The sequence below is a fragment of the Notamacropus eugenii genome, chromosome 4 (genome assembly GCF_028372415.1).
Source record: "Notamacropus eugenii isolate mMacEug1 chromosome 4, mMacEug1.pri_v2, whole genome shotgun sequence".
NCBI lineage: Eukaryota > Metazoa > Chordata > Mammalia > Diprotodontia > Macropodidae > Notamacropus > Notamacropus eugenii.
The window spans coordinates 440,475,662-440,502,010 of NC_092875.1; positions in this window are offsets into that span (position 1 = coordinate 440,475,662).

Here is a 26,349-nt window from a genome sequence, read left to right on the forward strand (position 1 = left end):
CATGGAAGCCCAGGTTAGGGGCTTGTTAGTCATAAGAGAGAACCCAGTATGGAGGTAGTAAAGAACTTGTGAAGGGTAATAGTGTGGTTAGTAATCTGCAAAAAGGGTAGTGGTACCAGATTGGGGGGCCCTTGAGTGCCAAGGTAAGGAATTTTAATTTTATTTAGTAGGCAATAGAGATCCATTGAAGGGTTGAAGTGTAATTCTTAGATATGTGGCTAAGTAAAATTAACCTGGCTGTGGAATGAAGAATGAGTTAGAGAAGGAAAAGAGTGAAGGTGGGGGAGGGGGGGAAATGTTAGGAAGCTGTTTTAAAATAAAGATGAGTGGTAACATAAATCCCTAGCTAGCATGTTTTACATGTGGGACAAATGGCAGGGAATGACAGGCAGACATCATTCCACAGGAATGAGAGAAAAAAAAACAGGATACCAAAAGGTCATTAATGGGGAGACTGTGAATGTGTTGTATGTCTGTACACACAGGTGTGCATACAGGATCAAACCATTGGCAACCCCTAGTTTAAACTATTCTTGCTAAGTAGGTGCAAAGGTAAACTTTTTCTTCATACTTAGCATCCAAAAATCTCAATTACTAGATGGTCGAGATTGCCGCAATCATACAGGCAAACAAGGACACATTTTGGGGGAATGGGCAGGAAATCAGCTCTCCAGGCCTTCCCCCACTCCCACCACTGCCCCCCAAAAAAAATCTTTCAATGTATCATGTTAATGCTAAAAGAGACGTTAGGGATCATTTTAGCTCATGAGACCTCAGAGAAAGTCACATGCCCAAGGTCACAAAGAAAGGTTTGTTCAATCCTTGCTAAAAATTGAGGTTGGATTGAGATGGAATCAAATGACTCCAAAATTCATAGTCATGACCTCTTTCTACAAGGTCACCTTGGCGAACCCCCTCAATTTACAGGGAAGGAAACTGAGGTCCAAAAAAGACTACAATGCAGAAAATGGTAGAAAATATTCTCCCTGAGAGTAGAAGGAATGATAGTACCTACCTCACAGACTTGCTGGAAGGATGAAATGAGGTGGTATTTAGAAAGAGCATAACATCGGCAGGCACACAGACTTAATAAATGCTTATCCCCTTCCCTTTGTCTTTGTATTCACAACATCTGGCAGATAGTAGACATTCACTCAGTGCTTATTTAGTTGAATTGAATGAAGCAATTTATTTATCCTGATAAATCACAGAATGTTTTAAAAATCAAACTTGATTAGTGGAAAGAGTGCTAAGTTTAAGATAATATCAAATGAGATCACATATATAAAGAGTGTTTTGCAAACCTTAAAGTATTTAATAATAACAATGATATGCTGAGTCAGAGGGCCGGAGTTCAAATCCTAACTCTTTCCCTTTTTGCCAGGATGACCAGAGGAATATTGTCTTCCCTCTTTGGATTCAGTTTCCTCATTTGTTAATTAGGGAGATGGACTACATGATCTCTAACGTCCCTTGGAAATCCAAATTTGTGATCATATTACCCTTTTCTATTCCAAACTACTCACAAGCGGGAAAAAAAATTGCAAATCACACACAAGTAAAAATCTACCTAGGTCTTTGCATTAAATAAATAGAAAACGTTTGACCTACTTGCTTGTGGATGGAGAATCTAAAAAGAAAAATACTCTTGATAAAAAGAAAAATACTTTTTAAAATTCTTCAGTTCTGTATTATAAGCAATTAAATGAGAAAGAAATACTGGAAAGGAAGGGGGAAGGACTATAGCAGGGAGAAAAATTAGGGAAAAGCGAGATAAGCACGGAAGACAAAGGCAGAGAGAGACAAAAAGGGAGAAAGTTGTCACCTGCTATCACTAGTCCTTGAAAGCTAATCAATCAGCTGATTACAGTTAACAGGTCTTTGCCCCAGACAGTAAACCTCCCGAGGTGGCCTGTGAACAGGGCAGCCACAGCAGGCTAGCTTCCCAGCAGCTCAGCAGGGGACAAATTATTCTCCAGGCTGCAGCTGAGACATTCAGGGCTCTGCCACACTGACACTACATAAAATCCAGCCAAGAGCTGAAAGAGCCCAAGGCCTTGAGAGCCGTTTAAAGCTCTGCCACCTCAGCTTCCCTCCAGGTCTCCGCCCCGTGCTCAGGGATCACCTGGGCTTGAGGTTTGAGGGGAGAAGAAGTCTCAGAAGTAAACTTCAGAGGAGCAAAGGAGCCGGTATCCCGATGTCTGACCAGTGTCTGCCGGTGGCAGGGAAGCCAACCGGGGTTCTTGCCCTCCCTGGGCTGCTCTAAGACAGATGTCTGTCTGGGGGCTTGTCTCACATGCCAACAAAGAGAATGAAGATAATTAAATGAAAATGAAACCATTAATGCAGATTGCATTAGAATGTAATCTGGCTTATTTCAGACAGAGGGATGGAGGATGCTGGTAACTCATTATTAAATATACATGAAGGGTCTTGATTCCTCCTCTCTGAAGGAGTTACATATTTATAACCCCTCTAAGAATGAATTGAGGTGCGGGCCAGAGTTGTTCTGGTGGGGGGGGTTTCCATTGCACCAGGGGCCAAACATGGAAACTTGGCCCAGTGTAGAGCCACAAGGGAAGCCTCTGGGAGGGAAATGTTTCCGTTTCTTGTGCCACCCCACCCCACCACCCAGGCAGAAGCAACCTGGTCCTTTCCCCTTTGCAACCTTCTCTGTGATGTTTTGTTGGCACAGCAGGGTAAAGACCTTATGCAGAGCAGATGGAACACACCTGTGGTGCTGTTCCACTAGGACCCCGTTATAACATGGCTCATTATCACATACATTCACAGAAACCATGGGGCAGTACACACCCTCTCCCTTCCTTCCTCATAAGTAGTCCAATAGGGGATGGTTAGCTATCAAGGCAGATGTCAATCTCACCACAGGAAACTGTCTCCCGAAGGGGCTTTCACTATATCCCTCATAACACAGAGCAGAGATGTATTTGTCAGACTCTGAGCACCCCCTCCAGACAAAATTGTGGAACGGATTTAGTTAGCAAGTACTCTGCTGCTTCCTCTTTCCTCACCCTTTTGTCCTATTCTCATCCACTCCTCATTTTTCACATATTCATTCGTTCCCCTCACATTCTAATCCTGGCAAAACCTAGACTCTGGTATCAGTAACTGACACCTTACTGTGAACTAGAAAAATCATCTTCTAGGTTAGACAGATAGATGATGGATAGATAGATAGATAAATAGATAGATAGATAGATAGATAGATAGATAGATAGATAGATAGATAGATAGATAAAGTGAAGTTGTATCCTTATCTCTAATTATGGAAGGAGGAAAAAAGGCTTTCTCTCCTATTGAAATAATTCAGGCATCACTAAGCAGATGAGAAAGATATCTGGGAAACAGGGTACCTGACACCAGGCCCCATACTTTTCCTGTAAAGATCAGCCATAAGTTTCAGTGCCTCCCAAGGAGTGCCAACATCAGAATAGTGAGTCAGCACCAATTTGCATCTTCAGAAGTCAAGAGAACTTTGCAAAGTAAGATTCTTTGGACACAAATACACATCATTCTCCAGGACTGGGTCCATATAAAGTAAATTTTTTAAAAAAAAACAGCTCTAATCTACTTTTCCACACTTTACATACATTCCTCCTCTTCAGCATTCTTTGGTTCAGCCAAACTGACCATGTCGTTGTTCCTTACTGAACATGTTCTAGCTGTTGTCTCTGGGCCCTTGCCTAGGCAGTCCTCCATGCCTGAACTACCCTTCTTCCTCACCTACCCCTTCTAATCTCTCATCTTCCAAGCCCAGTTCAAACAGTTGACTCTTCCATGAGGTTCTTCCTGATCTACCGTTCTCCACCTGCTATACCCTGCCCACCCCACTCTCCAAAAAAGCCATTAACTAGTATTCGTTGTGTATGTACTTATAGGTACACTTCATACACAAACATGCCAATTTCACTTGTTCCTCGAGGGCTGGCATAGCTTCATTTTTGTCTTTGTATCCCTATCTCCGGTCATCCTAATGAAAATCTGGTCACTGGATCCAGATGACTCAGGAGGAAGTGTGAGGCTGGTGACCTTGCACAGCCCTCCCTTGCTTAAAACAAAGTCAAATGCAAGTCATGTCATCCTTTCTCTGATGCCATGGTCTTCTTTGAAAACAAAGGATGAACACAATAGTACCTGGAGTATAGGAGGCATTTCATAAATGCTTGTTGATTGATCTATCTGTTTGGGGGCAGTTCTAAATAGGAAGTTTTATTTATTTATCCAGAATCTGCTTCCCTCTCTAGTTCTGCCCTTTGGGGTCAAGTGGAACAAATCAAGACCTTCCATACTACAGTTTTAAATATCTGAACAAATCTATGATAGACAGATTTGAGGGTAAAAGCCAGAAACTGACTAACAATCATTTCATCAGGTGAATCTGATACTGAAATCAGTTTCTGACTCAGTCAAGAACTGTTCACCAATTTTCTGTTAGAAGAGGAATTAATCATAGGGAAAAGGTCACAAGAAACCCCCAAATAAGGACACCTTTGCCAAGGGAAAGGGTAGGGGTTAACTGCTGAAGGCATACTCTCTGGGGCTCCTGTGTATAACTGAAAGGACCAACATCCTTTCTACATTATACTCAGCTAAAAACCATTCTTTGGTTGGACTATAGCTGCTATTTGCAGAGCTGGGCAAGAAATGTGACAAACACTTAGAGGCAGAAAGAAAATTGCAAATATATTTAGAGATAAAAGGGACTCCTAGAAATCTCTTGTCTGAGACCATAAATGTTATAAATGAGGAAACTGAGTCCCAGAGAAGTGGAATCACTTATCTAAGGTCGCTTAGGTAGTAAGTGACAAAGCTAGGATTTAAATCCAGATCTTCTGACTCCAAACCCCAGAGTTCTTCCCACCACACAATAATGTGCCACCAATGTTGGCAGCAGCATCTTTCTTAGCAAAGGACAACAGGATTCAATTGCAGATGGATGATTTCATCTGGAGACCCATTCTGCCAGATGGATACTGTTTGTTCTGGAGTTTGGAAAGTCCAGCCCTAGATCTTTAGAATCAATAAAACCATCTCTTCTACATTCTTCCTAGTATGCAAATTCTTTTGGCTTCTTCCCCACAAAGTTCTGTGGAATCAGGTTCTACTCCTATCCCCAAGGAAAGATAAGTTTAGAAGGAATGGCTGTTTGGGAACATGATTCTTGGCCTAATCCCCCAGGAATGCCCAAGAGGACACAGTTGTTTCCAAAGCTTTAAGCTAAGCAGACTCATCCCCCAAACTGGGGCAACAGGAGGCACATGCCAGGTTGGACTGTAATCAAGCTCAGCTCATTAGAGGGCAGCTCACTTGTCATGACAATCACAACCAAGCAGTTTCCAATCTCCAGACTCCAGTTGCCCATCAACTTTAATCAATCAGCAGGACAAGCTTGTTAGACGCGCTGCCACAGCGGGGCCAAACGTTGTCTGCCAAATGGTTCCAATGAGGAGCCTTTGCGGGGGAGGGGAGCAGAATACCAGTCTGTATCAGGGAGACAGAAACACAAAGAACTGTGAGGCTAGGGGCCTTCAGCTTCTCTGAAGTGGGGACCCTGTTCCAAAGTCTTTGTCCTGTATCAATGTTCTCAACCCTCCTGTGGCAGGAGTACAACTCCTCTCACCCCCAGGCCAGAGAGACATCAAGCTTCTGGTTTATGCTCAAAGGTAGGAGCAGCCTGCTCTCAACAGCAGGTTCCGTAAATGAACAGCAGTGTACTCCATTCAATTGTTTCCCATTCCCATAACCACCCATTCCCAGGACCACTAGTGGCCCCCATCTTGTTTGGTTATTTTTTCTAAATTTTTTTTAATGAGCATGCATTTATTTTCTCTTCCACTCACCCCCACCATTGAAAAAGAAAAAGAAAAATTCTAATTAATATATATAGTTAAGCAAAAAAAAAAAAGTGTTGCTTAGCTGTGTTCCAAGGCTGAAATGCTTCTGGGAGTTCAGATGTATATACTGAATGGTCATTGTGTGTCTCACTGGCTTCTTCCCTTACAGTTTCTATCCTGGTCTCCCACATCCATGTATGAGAGATTCTATGCTAGGTTAAACTTTGGGACTTAAACCCTAAGGATAAAATTAGACCAAATCAGAGTACCAGAGAGATGAGGGCTGCCTTGTGGAGCTCCGCTTCTCCATTCATGCAGTTATATGCCACATGGACTTGCCAACTATCTTGTCTCAGTAAGGAGGCAAGAAGGCAGATTTAAAAATCCTTGTAACATCTTGTTTACATATGGGTATTTGCTTGCTGTTCCCCCATTAAACTTTGAGATCTTGACAGCAGGGACTATATTTTGGTTTTCTTTGTGTCTCAAATTTAACACAGTTCCAGGCACATAAGAAGCACTTAATAAATGCTTGCTGACTTGTTGATGACTCTGGGTATCACTGTGGAGATGTGTTCACCTCTGTGTTCACCTCACTCCTCTCTAGCTTCCACTAAGCTTCCTGTCCTTTTATCACAGTAGGCCAGGGGACAGAAGAAGGCCATAGATCTTCATTCTACAGATGAGGAAATATGGACATCTCCTCCTCCCTCACCCTGCCTCTAGCATCAAAGAATCAGAAATGGCATTGGTCCAGGGGCCTGAACACTCTTCTGTGGACTCTGCTGGAAGTTAAAATAATAGTGAAAGTTCAGGCTTCTTTAGTCATAGGAGAAATTTTTTTGTCCCAGCTCTTTGAGAGTTTAAAGGGCTACAAAATAATTACAGAACTAAACAGCTCACAAAATGTCCCCAGGTAACGTCTTCCTAGCCAGAATGAAAAGATTATAGCTAAAATCTGGTGTGAAAAACATATTAAAGTCATCCTTTCTGTGCACGCTTCAATCCAAGTTAAAGACATGCTTGCAGACAATAGGCACAAACTAATTTACGGAAGGGAATTAGGCTTCCAAAACATCAGCAATGAGGACCAGAGGGCAAGAAGTAACTTAATAGAAAAAGAAGTATCATAGGGTTGAAAGCAATATCTGAAGGAATAGAGGAAAGAGAACACAAAACAAGCCCTTTACTCCCTCTCTCGCATTTCAGCGGGGAATACTTGGTGCTCACCTACTTTTCTGTCTAGTTCAAGACTTTCTACAAATCTTGTCCTAATCACCAAACCTCAAGGTATTTCCTCCATCTTCTCCCTGATTGAGAAGGAAGGGGAGGAGGAGACTACATTTCCCAAGGTGCTTTGCCATTGTTCACAACATGGAGGCCTGAGAAGGAGGGTTTTACTTAGATAGAGGAAGGAGCTAAGGTGACTTACTCAATATCACACCGGTTAAGAGTGAGAGAAGCATGATGGGAAGCCTGGTTCTCTGCATCCAGTTCCCACTCTTTTTCTACTCTACAATGTTCTTATTGGCAGGATCCCAAGGCTATAGCTTAAAGACCTAGGGAAGAATAAATGTGGAACTTGACCAAGACCCTGATAGTCTAAGAAAAAACAATGAAGAGTTATCTCTTCCTAAAAAGAAACTGTGGAATTCTACTTCTGTTATTTACTCCAAGAAAGTCAACGGCAAAAAAAAAAAAAAGGCGCCATATAAAACAAGTGTCTACAAAAGCACTTCTAAGTAACAAAGAATCCCAGACAAAGTAGATGCCCTTCGATTAGGGAACAGATAAATTACAGTACATGAATATGATAGAATATTACTGTGTTGTAGGAAATAATGAATATGACAACACAAAGAAGCATGAAAAGACTTGTCTGAACTGAATACAAAGTCATGTATGGAAAATGAGAAAAGTCATGACTAATGATAACCAATAATGACTAAGTTTAACCCTAAAGAAGAGATATGAGAAAGTACCTCTCCTAGCTTCATTCAAAGGTGGGGAACTATGGGCATGGAATACTGCATACAATATCAGACTTTTTCTTTGTGTTGGTTGGTTTTGCTGAACAGTTTTTCTTCCACTTTTTTATTATTAAAGAATTTCAAAGAGTGCTACCTGAAGTGGAATGGAAAAGTTGGGGAATATAGATAAGATAAAAACTAAAAAAAATCAATACAAAAACAAACAAAAGAGAAATAAAATTTTATTTTAAAAAAGAGCTGAGGATGTTTAGTTTGAAGAAGACTTATGGGGTCCATGAGTGGTGTGAAGGACTTCCCCACGGACATGAGGGTAAATTTGTTCTCTGACCCAGGGGCAGAATTAGGAATAATGATTGCAAGAGTCAAATTTAGGCTTGATGTCAGAGAAAACTTCACAATAATTCAAGCTATCCATTCCAAAGTAGAACAGGCTGCTTTGAGAGGTGACTGAGTGCCTCTTATTCGAGATCTTCACATAAAGCCTGCATGACCAATTGTTTGGTACATGGTACATGGGATCATTTTTCAGGTGTGGCCTCTGACGTCTCATCCAGCTATTAGATACTGGTATTCCCTAGATCAAAATTTGTAAAGCAGGATCAGGAGAACAATTTGTTTTATATGTATGTGTATGTGATACATATATCTTGTTATTCAGTCATTTTTCAGTCATGTCTGATCTCTCCATGATATGGGATTTTCTTGGCAAAGACACTGGAGTGGTTTGCCATTTCCTTCTCCAACTCATTTGACAAATGAGGAAACTGAGGCAAATAGGGTTAAGTGACTGCCTTGGGTCACACAGCCAGGAAGTGTCTAAGGCTGGATTTGAACTCACATCTTCCTGACTCCAGGCCACCCAGGTGCCCCAGTACATACATACATAAATTTATATATTATACTACATGTATTTATCTATGCACAAGTTATCTATGAAAATAACTATGTACAACATATACATGTATATTGTACACAGTTATTTTCATGTTATCTCCCCCTTCAGATAATAAGCTCCTTAAGAACAGGGATCATCTTTTATTTCTTTGTATCTGCAAGTGCTTAGAACAGTGCCTGGCACATAGTAGGTGCTTAATAAATGCTTATTGACTGACTATAATATCAGTACTGAAGAAAAAACAACTGTGAAAGACTCAAGAACTCTGATCAACTCTATAATCAATCATGTTTCCAAAAGACCTATAATAAAGAATGCTACCTATCTCCCAACGGAGAGATGATGAACGAATATGCAGGAGGAGAAACACATTTATAGATATGGCTAATACAAGAATTTCTTTTACTTGACTGTGCCACAAGAATCTTGGTTTTATCCCCTACCTCCATCCCCAGAAGAAAAAGAACAAATGCTAGATATTAAAATAAGATTAAAAAAAACACTACTTTAGGAGGTCTCCTAGAGAATAAGTACTACATGTCACCTACTATGTGCCAGGCACTGTGCTAAGTGTGTTACAAATATTATCACATTTTATTTGAACCTTATAACAACTCCATGAAGTAGATACTGTTATTTCCTTCATTACACATTTGGGGAAATTAAACTCAAGTGATTTGCCCAGGGTCACACAGCCAGTAATTATCTGAAACCAAGTTTGAACTCAGATCTTCTTGACTCCAAGCCCAGTGCTCCAGCCACAATCCCACCAAGGTTTAGCTAAAGATAATAAATTTAAACAGATCTTTACCTAAATTATCTCATATAGAATCAAATAATTCAGAGGTTGCAGAAACCTTAGATCAAATAGTCCATCACCTTTATTTTTTATATAAGGAAACTTGAGTCAAGCTCTCTTGAGATAAAAGGATCACTCAGAACATGAACTGACTCAACCCCCATAGTATATGCAGTTTTACTTTGTGCATACACATAATTAATTAGTAGATCAGATTTGAAAGTCAGTTGCCACATAGTTACTCTAGTAACTCTGGAGCCATAATTCAAGTCTAGGTCCTTAGATTGCAAATCCAATGCTCTTTATCCTACAGTAGGCTACAGTTCTGTACACTCAGCAACCTGCCATCTAGGGAGTGATATCAGTCTCATTCCACAGAAGCTAAACACCAGAGAAGTGAAATGATTGACCTGAGTTGAAAGGGACCTCAGTAAACATCCAGTCCAATCCATCCCTTTAGACCTCCTAAAAAAGGAATACCCACCATGCCAGTTATCACCCAGGTTTTGTTGAGAAAATGCAATAATAGGGCACCCAACAAGACCCTTTCATTCTACTTTTCCTTGGATGTTAGGTTGTTGTTGTTTGTTTGTTGTTTGTCCTTCATTTGCAGAGGACCAATGACATCACAGATGATTTATTGACTTGCAAATGAATTGGATTTAAGTGAGACAGAGTTGCATAAAGTCATCAGTCTCACTCTCTTCCAGAGTCATCAAAGTCCAAAGGCAAGACAAATGTCAAGATGATTGGCAATGACCTGGGATGCAGTAGATGAACTTAGCATCTTCAATGTGCAAACAAACTCCAAGTGCTCATGCTTCTTGGAACAAATTGTCTACACCAGTCATTTCAGGGAAGGAAATCTTCACATGCTTGAGGCAGACATCTCCCTAACTCACCAATGTGTTTGAGTCCTATCAGTTACCATCAACCTAGTTTAAACAATCTGAGAAGATTATTTTACTGGGGTATGACTGCCACCCATGTTGCAGCTTCTTGGAGCCACAGGTGAAAGTTAGGTGACAGGCAGATACATAAAGTATATGAGCAACCCTTAGCCAGAGGTGCTAGTCTTCCATGAACACCACAGTTAGGTTGTTAGGCAATGCAGCAGAAAGAGAACTAGACCTGGAGTAAGAAAAACCTGAGTTCAAATTCAGCCTCAAACACTTACTTGTTGAGTAGCCCTGGACAACTCACTCAACCTTGGTCTGCCACAGGTTCCTCATCTGTAAAATAGGGATGAGAATATCACCTACTTACTAGGGTTGTCGTGAGGATAAAATGAGACAATATTTGCCAAGAGCATTGCAAAACTTAAAGTGCTACATAAATACAGCCTATCATTATTCTAATTTTAAACAAAACTTTCCCTAAATAAAGCCTAAATTTGTCTTTTTGAAAATTTATCAGCAACTAAGCAGCAGAGAAGAGTCAAACTTAGATTCTCAGACTCCAAATATAGTAGGCTTGGGTTTTTTGTTTTGTTTTGCTTCACTTCTAAGGGTAAAAAAAAAATCTATGATAAATTCTGTGAGAGACGAGAGTGAATCTTAACCCTAAATAGGTTTTGGAAGCCAGGTGATTGTACAAATTGTTCATAAAACTGTTATCAGAGAGGTATCCTGTGAGTCAGTGTAGACCACGGGTGGGGAACCTGTGACTTTGAGGCCACATTCTGTGTCTCTGGGTATGGTCTTTTGACTGAGTCCAAGTTTTACAGAACAAATCCTTTTATTAAAGGGATTTGTTCTATGAAGCCCAGAGCTGCCCAAGAATCCTTGCCTCTGCATGTAGTAGGTGTATAATATATAACTGTTAAATGAATGAATATATAAGTGAATTCCCATTAGAAATGGTGAAATTGGCCCTCAGTGGCATGGCTGTGCACTACTGCTACATTTGGGCTAAAAGTAAGATCAGTCTTACGAATGAGTAACCATCAACTATAATATTGTTAGATTCTGTACTACACTTAATTTGAAGGCAGAAAGCTATGTATGCAAGGCAAAAAGGGGAAACAATTGTCCATAATTAATAAGTTATCCCCACTTCCTACCTGTTTCCTCTCCCCAAAACCTTGGGCTTATAATGGAACATCACAGTATTCTCTTGGTACTAGTCATTGATAAGAGGTAGTGATGTAGAAGCTGGTATCCAGACATCTGTGATTCATAGTGGCCACTGAGTGGAGTTTGAAAGTATAGAAACAAAGCGATTCAGTAATTAACATGTATGTGCAAGTAGTAAGACTGCACTGTACTGTGAGGGGAAAGTGGGGTGGGGGGAGTTAATCAGTGTATGTTCTGAGTGATCCATTGAGGATGTTTTCCATGGGCAATTTGAGGGTATTTCAGGCTTTCCCATTGCTTCTATGGAAGCTTTGGAAACATGGAAAGGATGTATCTTGGGGCAAGAGGGAGGTTAGTGCACTCCATTTACTGTGCTTTGAGTCATGTTAGTACATACATGATGGGTCCTACCGTTAAGTCCCATAAAGCAATATCAGGATATGGGGTGGAGGGAGTGTTTTAATGATGTTCTGGCAGACATAACCACCTGATGGATAGAATTTTGAATCCCCAGTTGTGTCTGCACTGAAAAGAAAGTTACAGGGGTAGTACTAGTGGACTCAGAGCCAAAGTGTAATAGTGTGTTTCCATGATCTCAGAAACAATAGAATAAACTCAGTGCCCCCAAAGTCTGTCCACACTGGTTGAGGCTCTTGAAATTTATCATCAAAGAGTTATGCTTTCATCAATTCTTTGATCTGTTAAAATGCAAATTCTCCTAGAAGAGGGCTGTTATCAGTCATTTATACCATGTCATTGAATGTTCTGAAAGCAAATCTTATTAGGGAGCAGCAGAAGGGTCATGAAGATGTTGAGTTCAGCAGCAGTTCAGGTCAGATTAAAGTATGTTCACTGAGTACCTGCCATGTGTTTAGCTCCATTCTGGGAATTTTGCAAGGTACACATAAGTTATATAATTTCACTTCCATCCTCAGAGAGTTTTCCATTCTCCTGGAAAGGGAAGATTCACCCATATGAAACAAGTAAATATCATAACACAGTCTAGGATAAAATACTGAACAAAACAGAACCACATGGCCATATGTACAGATGGTAAATGCAAGAGTTGAGCCAGGTAGTTTATTATGCCCCATCAAGAAAGGTCAGGTCATCTGTATCATATCTGGCTGTCCAGTGAAAACAGCTGTGATATAGAGAAAATATACAGGAAATCTAGAGTACTAGATTTAAAATAATAAAATCTGGGTCCAGTGCTGCCTCTGCCACTCAGTAGTGATGTGACCCTGGGCAAGTCACTTTATCAACTGGACATTCAATTCTCCCATCAGCAAATGGGAATAATACCCCATTCATTACCTCCCTGACAGGGTTATTGCAAGAAACCAAATGAATTCATGTGTACAAGGTGCTTTGTAAGCTTAAAAAATTATGAAAATGTCAATAATAATAAGCAAAGTCCTTTTGTTCTCCAGTCCTCCAGTTCTCAATTTCTAGAATACCTTCTGTTTTGGAGGATCTTCTGACAAGATTCCTGGGTTCTAGGTTCTAGTCCAAACTCTTCAGTGTGATATTGGGCAAGTCACTTCATGGAACCTCAAATTTTTCTTCTGTATAATGTGCTCTTTTGCTGGAAAACTTGTATGACTTGGTGCATAATGAAGTAAACAAGATGGAAAAATGGCATACATAATGCTGATACGAATCATGTAAATGAAAAGATTAATAAAAGAAAGATAAACGCTAGATGAATCAATATTTATTAAGCACCTATTAAGTACCAGATGCTATGCTAAGTGCTGGCAATACAAATTTAGGAAACAAAGGAAAGAAGGAAGGAAGGAAAAAAGGAAGGAAGGAAGGACGGAAGGAAGGAAGGAAGGAAGGAAGGAAGGAAGGAAGGAAGGAAGGAAGGAAGGAAGGAAGGAAGGAAGGAAGGAAGTCACTGCCCTCAAGGAGCTTACAATCTAATGGAAGAAGACAACACAAAAGGACATTGGAATATGAAGGGAGAGGGAGAGGTGCCCAACACAGGGACATGGTAGAGAAGTCAGTCAGAGAAGTTCCAAAATAGTGGAGCCAGGTGAGAAATGAGGAGATGTCTGAACTGAGCTCTCTCATTAAGAGGAGGTTTGGAGTTCATCACCCCACTGTCCCACAGAGAGGCAGAGGATGTGATAAGGTGAAGTCCTAAGGCTGAAGAGATCTTACAGGATGATGGGTCCCAATAATGGGCTTCCTGGGTGGAGAAGTCCCAAAGCAGGAGCAAAAATGAATAGATAACTATTGATAATAGCTAACAGATGAATAAATTGATAACTAGCATAATCAGTCTTAGCTCTGGAGAAAAGATGAGGAAAAACATTATCTTCTTTGTTTTGGAAGGATGGAGAACCACACATATAGACTGATGGGTATGGTGCCAGATGTGGTCTCTGTGTCACCTGACTTGCTTAGCTGTTTTTCTCTTTCTGGAGAAGCCTATGGAGACGGGTTGAGGTAAAAAGGGGGTAGAAAGTGCCCCAAATATTTTAAAATATAGGAGAGTAGAGTTTACGCTAGCTGATTCCCAAGGTCTCTTCCAGTTCTAAGAATTCTGGCCGGCTTGGAATCCTATAGACATACACAGTTTGGACATTAAAGAAACAAGAAAGGACGGAAATGTGAGCCTCATTCTCACACTTCTCTTTGAAAACTGTAACTTTTCCAGACACTGAAACAAATCTTACCCTGCAAAAAAAAAAAATGAAAGCTATTCCTAGCTGCTACATACAAGGATCATTTCATTAAATTACCTAGATACAGCTATTCACAGGACTTTACTGAACCCTGTGTTTGGGGTCACTGGAGCATGGCAGTCCCCTGTGCCAGGCGCTGGGGCTTTAAGAATCATCAGGCAGCCCTTCCAGCATTGTGTCTGACTTTACAAAGCAATGAAAGGCTTATGGGGTACTTGAGCTGGGGAAAATTGGCTGGTGTCTTCCGGAGCCACTTCTGAATGAGGCATTATATACCTGAGTAGTCTTTATTCTGCTGTGCATTGTTTAAATCAATGAATGAACAAATGAATATGAAGCCTCCCAATGACAAAAATACATTTTCCATTCACCTGACACCCAAGCCTAAGGGCCTTGGATAATGAATATCGATGGTGAACTGAAGGCAGCTTAGAAGGGACGGTGGAAAAGGACTTTTAGCTGAGCCCTCTATGTCGTGGCATCCTGGAAAGGAAGAGGAACCCTGGAGTTTCATCTCCTTTCATTCAGTCTTTCTCAAATAAAATAACAGAGTTTTGAGAAGTTTATACCTTTGTCCTGGAAAATAACAAAAACTAGCATTTATATAGCACCTCAAAGTTTGTGAAACAAATATTATCTGATTTTACCTATATTATCTGATTTGAGCCTAATTATCACCCTAGGGAAGGTAGGTGGTATAGCGGATAGAGCACCAGGCTTGGAGTCGGGAGGATTCATCTTCATGAATTCAAATATAGTCTCAGACACTTATGTGACCCTGAGCAAGTCACTTAACCCTATTTGCCTCAGTTCCTTCGTCTATGAAATGAGCTAAGGAAGGAAATGGCAAACCACTCCAGTGTCTTTGCCAAGAAAATCCCAAATGTGGTCATGAAGAGTTAGATACAACTGAAAAACAATTCAAAACAATCACCCTGTGAGGTAGATATTAAAATAGAGACTAGACCTGAAATTTCATTATTATACAGAACTCCAGGTTGAGGAAACCCCTTTACCAATGCAGGTTAGCATTTAGTGTTCAGTTTTGGAAATGTGGAATTTAAGATGTCTACAGAACATCCAGTTCAAATCTAGTAAGTAGTTGAATATGTAAGACTGGAGGTCAGGAAACAAGGTTACAGCTGGAGAAATAGATCTGAGAATCGTCTGGATAGAAGTATTCATTAAATCCATGGGAGCTAATGAGATCACAAGTGAAATAGAGGAAGAGAGGAAGAAAAGAAGCGACATGGTGGATGCCCAGGATTAGAGGGTGTGACCTGGATGAAAATTCAGCAAAGGAGATTGAAAGGTGATCAGACAGATGAGAAGAAAATCAGGGAAGAGCATGAAAGTCTAGGGTGTGTTCAGACTAACAAGAGCAAGAGGTGATTAACAGTGGATTGAGGCCACTAGATCTGGCAGTTAAGGGATCGTTAATAACCTAGGAAAAAGTGATTTCAGTTGAACAATGAGTAAAACTGTAGAAACTTAAGAAGAGAATGAGAGTAGAGCAGCAGCCCTGGAGTTAGGAGGACCTGAGCTGAAAATCCAGCCTCAGACACTTGATACTACTAGCTGTGTGACCCTGGGCAAGTTACTTAACCTTAATTGCCTAGCAAAAAAAAGAAGAAAAGAATGACAGAAAAGGAGGTTAAAACACCTCTTGTAGATTGTCTTCTCAAGAAGTTTAGCCACAAAAGGAAGGAGAGATATGGGATGACATCCAGCAGGAATGGATGGGTCAAATGAAGGGTGTTTTAAGGATCAGAGAGGCATAGACATGTTTGATGATTCTAAGTCCTCTGTCCATCTTTCAACCACTTCCATAATCTGGTCTAAATTTAATGGTCCAAACTCATCTCCCACTACTCCTTAATCAAGCAACAAGTATTTGTTAAATTCCTACTTTGTCCTTAGGCATTCTCTTAGCTGCTTAAGATATAAAGACAAAAGTAGTTCCTGCTTTCAAGGTGCTTCTTTTGGAGAAAACAACATATTTACAAATAAGTGCTCGCTCAATCTCTCTCTCTCTCTCTCTCTCTCTCTCTCTCTCTCTCTCTCTCTCTCTCTCTCTCTCTCTCTCTCTCTCCCTCTCCCTCCCTCCCTCCCTCTCTCTCTCTCTCTCCCTCTCTCCCTCTTAGAGGGAGTTTTCAGAGTTGACATATTTATGTGCATATGTATATTTGGGGGGAAGGCTAGCAGCTGGAAGGATAGACTTCATGTAAAAAGTATCTTGAATAATTTCAAAAGAAATAAGAAATTCTAAAAGTCAAGTGTGAGGTGGTAGTATATTGCAGTCCTGGGGGGACAGCTGGTACAGACACAGTTACACAAATCCCTCTATTATTGTCAGACCACTCTCATCACTGAATTAAGAATATCTTAGGATATAAGATCCTTACCTCCATGACTTTGCTCATACTGTTCCCCTAGCCTAGCCCTTAGCACACTCCATCATCCAAATCCCACACATATTGCCTCTAATACATACTCTCTGTGTGACCTTGAGAAAGTCATTTAACTCCCTGGGCTTATAAAATGAATGGGTTGGATCAGATGTTTCTGAGATCCTTGCTAGCTTTGACTCTATGACTGTCTTTCAAGTTCATTTCAAGTCCTAGTGCTTCCCAGAGACCTTCACTGACTACTCAAGCAAGGAGAACACACAAGAATTTTTAAAGCATAATAGCTAACATTTTTATAGCATTTGGAGGTTTGTAAAGTGCTTTAGATATTCATCACTAGTCAGGACTCTGACATAGTTATTACAGAGGACACTTTCCTTTCCATCAATAGGCACTACTACCTGGTTAGCTGATTGGCTGAGTTACTGATCAACATACGGTTGGCCATCAGTGGTTTGAATTGCTTGTTCCATCAGTGGCTACCCTGATGCTGATTGACAGTTGCCTTAGCCAGTGACAGGACTAGCTGGAATTGAGGGTGCCACATGAGTTATCTTCCTTCCCTCCTTTCTGACAATTCAAGAAAAAAAATCTCTTATCAGTTAGAGATTGCAAATTGTTTGCTGGTGTTATGGAAAGACCAGAGTAATAGTGAACATGATCAAGGCTCAGATTTTTACTCGGTAACTCCACCTCCTGAGAAAGTGATGGGGGCACAAGGAGGAAGGAGGGATGCTTGCACCTGAACCTAGGCCATCAGAACAAGGCAATGGCCTCAAATACCTCAGTATAAGAACAGCCCTCATTGATCTTTCCCTCCTCTGAGCTCCATAAGCCCTCAAATTCTGCATTTAATTTCATCTTCTCAATACTCCACATATGTGAGATTTAGTTGGTGTTAGTATTGTCTTTATTAACACAGATCACATGATCTCTCCATGGGGATGGAGTAGACAATCCATCACATAATAGCTAGTTTTAATGAAACTGGTCATTAGACAACAGACATGCAGTTCATTAGAGGCTCAAATCCTCTCCTACTTGGGCTCTACTGGGCTCAGAATGTGATCCATGGCCCATTGGTCACCCAGGTCACCCAGGGCTTGGCTCACATGGATCTAGTCCCACCTTGGGAGTTTGACCCTGAGGGTTTATTCCTCTCTCTTTGGTTCAGGGGTTCATAACCTGTGGCCAGTGGATGCGCAGGGAGTGCATAGTTTTCAAGGGGTCTTGTGAACTTAGGAGAAAAATACTACATCTTTATTTTTTCACTGTTTTCACTTTGCAATCTTATATGTTTCATTTTATTCATTTATAAACATTATCCTAGGAAAGGGTCCACAGGCTTTACTAGATTGCCTAAAGGGGTCCATGGTAACAAAACGTTTAAGAAATCCTTCTTTGGCTCCTTATCCCTACCTAGATTAAACTAGGAAAGTCTACAAGACAAAATTTAAGTGTAGTTTCCCTTTGGGCTATCCTCAATGTGTGTGTGGCAGAGTCCCTAAATTCTCAGAGACATTAAGGATGAAATATGATCCCTGTATATGGGGCGGCCTTTTTTCACCCCATATGAAATGCCCAAGATGCTGAAGACTCACAGAAGCCCATGAACAAATCCAAAAGCTCTTTCCTCGTGCTCCAACTGTCTATTAGCTCACACCCACAGAAGGTAACTAAACTTGGAGTTCCTATCAGGGCAAACTTTAATCTGATCATCACATGATCTGTCAGAGCTTGCACTATCTTGGCATGTCCTTCAAGACCCCAGGCTCACCTCCCTGCCATGATGAGGGATTGGAGAAGGACTTCAGAGGATTGAGCTATATATCATTTGCTGTTGCTTCACGTGTCTTTGTTTTCTCTCCTCATCTAAAGTATAGGATCTCTGAGGGAAAAGACTGTGTCATACTTTAATATCTCCCACAAACCCACAACATGCCTATAGGAGTTCATCAAGAAATGTTCATTGACTGATTGATAATTATCTTCTCTATCCCACCCCCACTCCCTCCCGAAAGCCCTCCCTCCACCTTCCCAGAGTAAATGAGTATTGCCATGGAGTGAGTATTGGTTTCTGGAGCATATCCCTCATCATCTTGGAAAGCTGCCCTTGGGGATGATTCATCACTTTCAAAATATAGGCCTTTTAATTGATTCACATCACCTTAGCAAGGTAGTTCACTCAAGGTACATTCAGTCCCCCTAAGAAGTAAAGCATCCAGACAGGGATGACAGAAGAATGGGAGAGGGATGGGAAGAAGGAAAGGATTTACAGAAGAATTAAAAGGAAAACATAAATTCTCAGGCCATAGGATCACAAATTTAAAACTGGAAGAAATCTTCAAGATCACTGAGTCCAACCCCCTAATTATATTAATGAAGAAACTGAGACTGAGAGGTGAAATCATTTACCCAGAATCCCATTAGTAAATAGCTAAGACAGGATTTGAACTAAAGTCTTCCTACCTCCAAGCTCAGCATTCTATCCACTCTATCACCTAGCTGCCTCAGTAGCTTCTTTTGTCTTGGAAGAGGTCCTCCAGTGTGTAAATCACAATTATCATTCACCTCATTTTACAACAAAGTGAAGCAATCCAGCTATGATCACAAAGCAAATGTGTGGTAGAAAGGACAGGTTCTAGGTTTATACACTGGCAGACTCAGGCTTGGTTGTTGAGATCTTACACAGGGCTTGGATTGTCAGAAAGGAAGAAACGGTCAAGTGGGTCTGGGGCCAGGAGAGATAGGCTATAAGCAGAATTTAAGTGAACTGAAGGCTTGTTTATAACCAAACCTCTGATTTCATAAACATAAGGAGATTCTGGGTAAGGAGAGAGAAATTCCTTCTGTCATTTCAGATAAGTAACTGCTAATTCAACTCTTCTGTAATAGTATTAGGGTTACCTGAGGGCACTAAGAGGTTAATTCACTTGTGCAGGGTCCCACAGCCATGGCTAGCAAGCTGGACTAGAATCCATGACAGTCTGGCTCCTAGGCTGATTCTCTAACGATGTGCTAGTAAATGTTGAAAAACCACCTCTATGAAAAAACTGTATGACACAGTTTTAAGTTTAATCTGCATCATAAGCACTTTCTCTATCGTTTTCTTAAGTGTAAACAATAAACAAAGCAATAAATCAAGCCCTGATTTGTAGTGTTTCCATTTTCAGAGGGGTAAATGCTCTAAATGCACTAAAAATTTACCAATCACTCCCAAGCCAGTTGGAGCTGGCTCTGGCACAAACATCCCTAAATCTCTCTGTCTATTGCTGGACAATTTTAGGTGTGCTTATAAGCATCAGAGACTGTAATCAAACACGGGTGTTAAGAGCCTACACAGTCAGGTCCAGAGGACTGGGAATAACTAGTTGCTAAATATCAAAGCCAAGGAGTCATTCAGGAGGTCCAGTGGATTGTGCCCTGGGTCTGGAGTCAAAGAGATCTGAGTTCAAATCCAGCCTCAGACTCTTACTAGCTATGTCACTCTGGGCAAGTCACTTAACCTCAATTTGTCTTAATCCACTGGAGAAGAAAATGGCAAACCAGTCCAATATCTTTGCCCAGGAAACTCCATGGCCAGTATGGCCCGCAGTGTCATGAAGAGTCAGACACAACTGAATGACTGAACAAAAAGTTTTCAAAGTGAGGCTGTGCAAAAAGATGAAGAGGTATGGCCAGAGATAAAGGGGGAGGTGATCACTTGATCATAGTTAGAGCCAGACAAAGAGGGCAGGGATCTGGGATGTCACAAAGACAGCCAGTACATCAGCTGAGAACTTTGGTTGTGGACAGGTCCACAGGTTCAGAAAAAGTCACAGCGTAATGAAAAGGAAATAGTGAGAACCTAAGAGGTGCTAGTTCTAGGCAAGTCCCTTATACTACTACGAATAACAATAATTAGCTAAAATTTATACAACCCTTACTATGTGCCAGTCACTGTGCTAAGTGCTTTACAATAATTACCTCATTTGATCCTCACAACCACCCAGAAATGTAGCTGTTATTATTATCCCCATTTTACAGATGAGGACACTGAAATAAATAGACTTGCCCGAGGTCACACAGCTAATAAGTATCTCATTCCGGTTCTGAACTCAGGTCTTCTTGACTTTCAGCCCAGGACTCTATCCACGACACCACTTAGCTGCCCCTTAGCCTCTCTGAGATTTAGTTTCTTATTCTCCCTAAGAAGAACAGCTTGTATTAGGCCATCTCTAAAATCCCTGCAGCTCTAACACTCTCTGAGTCAATGATTCTAAGTACAAAACCATCAGTCAATAGCTATACTCAGGGACAGATTGGGTATCCAGTAACTTGGGAAAGCCACAATCGAGAATGGGACCTGATTCTAAGGTGAGTTGTTTTCACTGTGAGGCACTTTTATATGGCCTGTCTGGACAGAAAGAAGTCCTGGTGTAAGGAATGCAGAGCCCACAAGTGCCAAGAAGTGATACCTGCTGAGTGGGAACAACTGCAGCCTTAGGTGATCTCAGAGGCTGGAGGGAGGGAAAGGGTCCAAGTTACAGCGTCAGCTTTTACAACAAGACCATTCTGTTCTAATGCCTGTCAGATGATAGACGCATTCCATAACACATTTCCCTGAGCTTCACATCACTTTGGTGAAGCTGATGTTTTATATTTTCATTCCCACAAACTCCACTCATCAGTAAGTTGTCTGATGAAAACAACTGTATGTCCTAATAGTCTTTCAAAGGTTACAATGAGACTCTTTTCCTTAGAAACAGAAAATCTCTTTGGCCAAAAACAAATCCTACTTCCATCCAAATAGTCTTTAGCTGCCCAAGTCCAACTTTAAGGGTGGGTCTATGTAACTCAGAAGGGGAAAAAAATGTGTTTTTCCATTATCATAACTAGATTAGTAACTAGGCCAAGGTGATCAGTGCTTTGTCTCCAGGCACTGAATTTTAGAGGGTGCTGACTACCTTTTTACTCTTTTAGCAACTAGGAAGAAGTAAGGTTTAGCACTTGTAGCAAGTCCATACACACGTACTCACACATATTGGAAAGAGGGGTATAAACCCGAGATTTCATTGTGTAGGGAATGTCCAGAGAAGATCTCTCTACCAATCTGTATGACAGCAATTCTGCAATTGGATGGATCAATATTGTTTTATTGTTTGTCCTTCATTTTCCAAGAGGACCAGTGACATCATGGCTGATGTTAACTCACTAATGAATTGAATTTAAGTAAGGCAGAGTTGCACAAAGTCTTCTGCCTCACTCTCTCTTCCTGAGTCATCCAAGTCCATGGGCAAGATAAAAATCAGGACATCTGGTGATAGCCAGGGACGCATTGGATGACTTTGCCATCTTCAATGTCTGACCAAGCTCCAAGCACTCCACAGAGCCTGCTTCAACCACCTTTGTGACCATTAGAGCAAATTGTTCTCATGCACCCATTCTGCCAGGGAAAGTCTTCACATTCTTGGGGTAGACATCCGCCTAACTCACCAATAGGTTGGAGGCCTATCAGTTGCCCTCAACTTAATTTAGCCCATCTATCAAAATAGTTTTACTGGGGTGTGGCCAGTGCACATGCTGCAGCTTTTTGGAGCCACAGGTCAGAGGTAGATGAAAGTGGACACCAAAGTGGATGAGCAGCCCTCAAAAGGGCTTGGCAAGCCCTCATGCCAGAGGTGATAGTCCTGCTGAACACTCCGCATACCCCTGAAGGATCAGAGATTTAGGACTGAAAGTGAGGCAAATCAAACTTCCCTCAATATTTTTCAAATGAGGAAATGAAGGCAGAGAAAGGTTAGGTGACTTTCCTAGGGTAATCAAACAACCAGTGCCTAAAACAGACTATTTGAATGCAGATCTTCCTGATTGTGAGTCCAGCACACTGGAGCTGCCTACTTGAGTCTTGAATGTGTAAATGTATGAGTGTATGTGTGTATGAGTGTGTGTCTGTGTATGTATGAGTGTGTGTGTCTGTGTATGTATGAGTGTGTGTGAATGTGTGTCTAGGTGTGTGAGTGTGTGTGTGTGAGTGTGTCTATGTGTGTATGAGTGTCTATGTGTATGAGTATGTGTGTCTGTGTATGTATGAGTGGGTATATGAGTATGTGTGTCTGTGTGTATGAGTGTGTGTGTGTGTCTGTGTGTGTGTGAGTATGTGTGTATGAGTATATGTATGAATGTGTCTGTGTGTGTATGAGTGTGTGTCTGTATGAGTGTGTGTATGAGTGTGTATGTATGTGTGAGTGTGTGTATGAGTGTCTGTGTGTGTATGAGTGTGTGTATGAGTGTGCGTGTATGTGTGTATATGTGTATGTGTGTATGAGTATGTGTGTCTGTGTGTATGTATGTGTGTCTGTGTGTCTGTGTGTGTGTCTGTGTGTATGTGTGTGTGTATGTGTGTGTGTGTATGAGTGTGTGTCTTTAGTCTTTAGTCTTAGAGAGTAGTCTAGGACCATGGAGAGGTCTTGAATTGAACTAGGTCACACAGTCACTAAACGGAAGAAGCAGGATACATCTTAGCAAGAATAATTAGTTAAAATAGGAAGCTGCTCTTTCCCTGGGTGGCCACACCCTTACATGAGCTCCTGCCAAGCTATGCCTTCCTCAGTTGACTTCCCCCAGGGGTGGCCTCCTCAGCAGTGGCATCTAGAGTCCTGAAATCTATTTCTAATGCTTTCAAGACAGTATCCCAGGGTATTTCCTTGAATAGGGTTTTGCATCCCAAGGTCTGAGGTCTGTATGTCCTCATTAAAAAAAAAAAAAAGTCCAATTGCCTTAAAACAGTGATTTGAGGGCAGGCTTTACTGGTTTGCCCAAGGCACCACATTGGTTCTGCTTATGACAAACACTGTCCACTTTCCTTGAGTTTAAATCACCTCTGGGTTGATGCTATTTTCTACCCTACCCTGACATAACATCAGCACACCGTGCCATTCCCAGTAACATCTACCACATCCCAAATGCCATGGTTAGTTGACAAAATATACTTTTAAATACTGACCATACTGGAGATAAAGCTGAGGACTTTATCTTCCCTTCCTTCCTACCTCACCCCCTTTCCCTCCCCCTAAAAAATAAACTTTGCCTTTGGTGATCTGATACCTACAAATGCCTTTATGATTATTTTTCATTTTTAAATGATTTTGGTAATATTAGCAAGTTGATCCTGACAAGATAACTTTGAGTGAGATCCTTAAAAGCAAAAATAGACAGTCTGAATCAGTCCTGTGAGCTAAAGACCATGTTTAATCAAATTGAAGTCCAGCCCTTAGGTAAAGCTTTTCTGGCCCCTGTAGACTTAGACTTTCATGTTTCCTGAAGCACTTAGCTTCTACACTTCTCCTGGGACAAGGTGACACCACGGTCTGTAATTGAGAAAGAAGAACCGCCCCCAGCCCCCCAACCCCTCCACAGTCTCCTACTCTCTCCTGCTTCCATGATACTTAGTTTTTGTGCCAGTAAGACTCAGGATCTGGCTCACTGGTGCCCTCTTCTGGTTTTTCCTTGCCAATTTTTCCCCTTCCCTAATCCCCAAATCTCCATGGGAAACGAGTGACAAATTTTGTCTTCCCCTGCTCAACACCACCCCCATCCCCCACTTCCCACCCACCTCCTCCAAAGCAGCGCACAGCTAGGTGCTTTAAAGAGGATTTAATATAAAGCTCTTCAGGAAAAAATCACAGAGAGAGAATGATCCAAAAACAGATAGAAAGGCAAAAGGTCACAAATTAGGAAGGTTCTACACAATTAATCCTGGTTTTTCTCTTCTTCCTGACTGGCCTCCTCCTTCCTTCCTTTCTTCCTTCAGACTTTGTCCCTTATTTTAGTTCAGTTGTAACTCCCTGACTGGTAAATACAGCTGGCAAAGTTGGTTAATGCCTCAGGCTTCAGGAATTGGTCTCCCCAACCCTCCACTCAGGTTGTAGGTTCAAGTATCATGGGTGGAGGAAGAACTGTCCAGTCCTTAGAGTATATATGATATTCTTTGCCTGGTAGCAACTCATGTGGAACATCAGAAAGCCTGCCCCTGAACATGTGCAATAGAGGGAGCCTTACTGCAGAACATGTACAAATATTCTCTTATTGTTACCTACAGGCTTAGTGTGAGGTGATGAAAAGCTTTATAACTGGCTCCTGAGGCAGAACTGCATTTTCATTAAAAGGCTCAAATATACAAAATCCCCCTCTTGCCTCTGGGTAGGAGAAAGAGGTGATGAGAGATTAAGACAGACAGACAGACAGAGAGACAGAGACAGAGACAGGGAGACAGAGACAGAGACAGGGACAGGGACAGAGAGAGACAGAGAAACAGAGAGACGGAAACAGAGATGACAGAGAGACAGGGACAAGAGAGACAGAGAGAAAAAAGGAGGAGAAGGAGGAGGGGGGAGGGAAGGGGAGGAGAGGAGAGGAGAGCATTTATTCAGTACTTACTATATACTTCCTGTATGACAGACATAGTGCTGAGTGCTAGGAATATGGATTAAACAAACAAGACAACCCCTGTCCTCAGGGAGCTCATCTTCTGATGGGAGAAGACAATACACCAATGAGTGCTAGAAAGCAGAAAGGAAGAAGAGGGTATTCACATGGAGTTGTGGTGAAGACACAGCAGAAAGCTGCACGGAGATTTGAGCTTACACAAAATAAGACACAAAGCTCTTCTGTTGGAGCTGGAGAAGGCAGGAGTAGAGCCCAAGCTTCTGGGAGTGAACTTCTGCCTGCCAGTGGCTGCCCCTTTCCCCCACCCTGCCTGGCATCCATGAACACATGGCACCACCATGTCACTGGTCCCTTTTTTTATGTTTTTTCTTTCCTGATCTGACATGAATGAGTACAGGAGTAGGAACAGACCAGACTGTGACTTTGTGAGCTTTGAAAGGTAGGTCCAATAGCTAGTGTACCAATACAGTTTGCCAATAGTATCAGTGGTTAATTCCCAAGAGGACAAAGCCCTGAGGAGTGATCTGCTTAACTGAGTCCAGCAATGAATCAACCTAGCAGCCAGCACCCTATGTCCTGAGTGTGAGGGAGCATGGATCTTGGCTATCTATTTTGGATATGGCAGACCCAGGAGTGAACTTAGTGGTAAGAATGCTTTGTAGCAACCACTTCAAGTATGAACCCACTCTCTTCACAGACTGAGGTGGTAGAGGAGAGCATTTTCTCAGGCTTTGACTCCATTGAAAAGCCACATCCAAGGACCTAGAAGACTACATGTGGCCTAGAGGCTGCAGGTTCCCCACCTCTGCCTTAGACCCACCAGTTGATTCTTCATGGCTTCCAGATAAGAAATCCTATTCGCTAACTGATTACAAAGGGATCTTTTGGCTTAGGCTTCAGGACTTTTGCCTTGCTCACCTGAAGAATTAGATATTTTGAACCCCTTAAAGCTGTCTCTTTCCCTGACAATCCATTTCTTCCCTTCCTGATTGGATTAGCAGAAGCAGATTTCCTTAGTTAAATTGCCATTGGATGGTTCCGCTCTTAAGGATGAAATTGTTTCTTAAACCTACTGCCCCAACAAAGCATCAGGTCCTATAGTCCAGGACCAGGAAGAGGCAACCGCTGATAGGCAGAAGTTCAATCCCAGAAACTTGGGCTCTACTCCTGCCTTCTCCAGCTCTAATATTTTGCATAAGCTCA